This window comes from Penaeus monodon, chromosome 13, assembly GCF_015228065.2.
Source record: "Penaeus monodon isolate SGIC_2016 chromosome 13, NSTDA_Pmon_1, whole genome shotgun sequence".
In the NCBI taxonomy this organism is placed as follows: domain Eukaryota; kingdom Metazoa; phylum Arthropoda; class Malacostraca; order Decapoda; family Penaeidae; genus Penaeus; species Penaeus monodon.
Window position 1 is genome coordinate 37,835,535 of NC_051398.1, and position 2,500 is coordinate 37,838,034.

The 2,500-nt window shown below is 40.2% G+C and overlaps 1 protein-coding gene across 1 annotated transcript in view; it reads right to left on the minus strand.

Moving 5' to 3' along the window:
• Positions 1-2,500, minus strand: part of LOC119580304 — an 8,208-nt gene that overhangs the window by 5,184 nt on the left and 524 nt on the right. The gene's annotated exons all lie outside the window — the stretch shown is intronic.

The following is a 2,500-nucleotide window of genomic DNA, read 5'->3' on the forward strand; positions in this document are numbered from 1 at the left end:
TGGCTGCGGAAATAAACTCTTGACAATTTGTTTACAAAAAAATTATCCCATTTGACTTGGCTAAATAGAATATTCAAGATGTTTGTATAGGTGGGGGTAATATAAGGATGCGCAGAAGAGGAGGTAGTGTTGAGTGAGATATTACTGGAGAGAGGTGGACAATAAGGTTGCAGAGTAACAAAGGAGGATGGGGTAGCTGATGAAGAAAGTTGTGGGGGTGGAGGAGATGAAGTAGAGGATGGTGGGAGAGGAGGAATGTTTCTTGGAGATTGAATATTGACCTGGATGGGTGATTTGGACTGAACTGATGTGATGGTAGGCATTAAAGAAGGAGTAGTAGAGCCTGGGGGAGAATTGAAATCAGTGGGACTATTTGATAAAGGGGCAAGCCTCAGTGCCCCTATTAATGGTACAAAGCCTTCATTACTGGCCTAAGCATAGGGTATATTAGAGAGAAAAGAGTCCACCCCTCAAGATTTGCTTCAGGGGTAAGGGCTAGACTGAGGGCCAAGGCAAGGGTGATCCCTAACACTGGGTCCCAGTCTCTGTCTCCTAACCCCCCCCCCCCGACAATAGTGGACATGGGATTGGGGGAGTTGATACACTATAATAAATTACAAATACAAAGCTTCTGCAGAACAAGAGATAATAACATTGCTAAGAAAAGGCACAGTCTTGATACCGCTCACGAGTGTTTGTTAGGGCTACAAGCCCAAGTACTCAAGTAAATGCAATGCCCAGATTTTAGTCCAAAACAATAGTGACTTGCAATGAGTGCACAAAGCTCTTAGAGGAAGACAGACACAGTGGGCATTTAGGAAGGGGCTCTTCTATTATTTCCACCAGTAAATAAGTTAGGAATGTAGCATCCAGGAGCCATGACTGGAAAAGCACTGGCTCCAGGGAGGACACTATTTCCATGCTGATGATCCTATTCCTGCCCACCATGAATGGTGGCACAGGAAAAATTACAGAAATATCAAAATGTTAATTACTGTTATTGTTACTGTAGAATTGCAGGCTAGAGATGATATAAAGTGTGCAAAGAAAACAAAACAGTTATGAAATAGATTATCCAGTAACAACTATAGACCTTGGAAAATGTAGGGTAAAAAGGGGTGGGGGGCATTATGGAATCTTCACACTGTATCCAAGTGTTTATGTGGACCAGGTATACAAACCATAAACTTGAGAGAGTTACCACTCAACTAAGCCTAATGCCTGGATTTTGGGCCATATACCGGCAGTAAGGCACTCAGATCCAACAAGGATAAAACGAAAATACTTACAAAGATGTTTGCTATTTCTCTCTTGTTGTGTTGACACCATAATCATAGCATATGTTGTACTTTTCTCTCTTTCTCTCTCATGGTAAGGTTCCAATGCAACACATACATACAGGGATAATTTAGACAAATCTAAATATCAGGATCTTTTTCTTATCTTATATAATCTATTGGTAATGGTACTAAAAGAATGAAAATGTATGCTGGAGCTTGTTGCAGACAGAAATGTGAAGACAAAGACTAAATCTTAACATTTTCATTCACTACTGCCAACAGAAACACAGACCCAGCACTCAGGCACTGACTGTAGGAGGCTGGTGTGAAACAAGGAATGCCATTTTGGAGTGTGCATACTTTCTATTAACTTGCTTTATATCAAGACAAATAAACATGTCCACAAAACTGTAAAATGTAACAGTTATGGTATGTCCAAAATCTAACAGTAAATAGTCTGTCAAGTCATTGCATGTATGACTATGCTTGACCATTTGTGCGACCAAAAGCATTAAAATGCAATTAGATTGTTATTAATTCTGAGGTTCATTCCACATTTCCGGACTAGAAGGGCTACAATTCACTCTTTTCAACTTTGACTCTTTTGACTCATTTTATCAAACATATTGCAATAAAATATAACAATCTTGTAAGAAAATCTCACCCAAAGAAATAATTAATTATGGCAAATACTCTATTCCAATCTCAGCACCAGTCACATAACTGTTAATTTTTATTTGTGACATAAGCGCATAGAAGATAAGTTTCTTAGATAAATTTGCACTGTTGTTTGCATATATCATCTGTCTTATAAAAGATGGCTGAGTAATTTTTCACAATACCTTGGTATCGATAGATTTCCCTCACCCTCTAGCACACACATATGTAGGAATTATGGTGCAGAACCCCCCAACCCGCCGCATGGTTGGCCCTGATAACAAGGGAGGGGATGGAAGGTACCAGGGATATTCTGGGGTAAACTAACAATAACATAATAGCATGCTGAAGATAATACCTCACAATACTGCTAAATGCAGGAAGCTGTGCCCCCTGAGAATCCCCATGGGAAGTTGCCACCCCCCAACCCGTACCCAGGAATACAAAAAAAAACTCCACAAATTAACAACAGGATAGAGTGACTCGACAACAGGCACTCCCCATGTTGGTCTTATGCTCTACCCTGCTGTGTATATGTGGAGGATTCTCAGCCTTCCATTGTG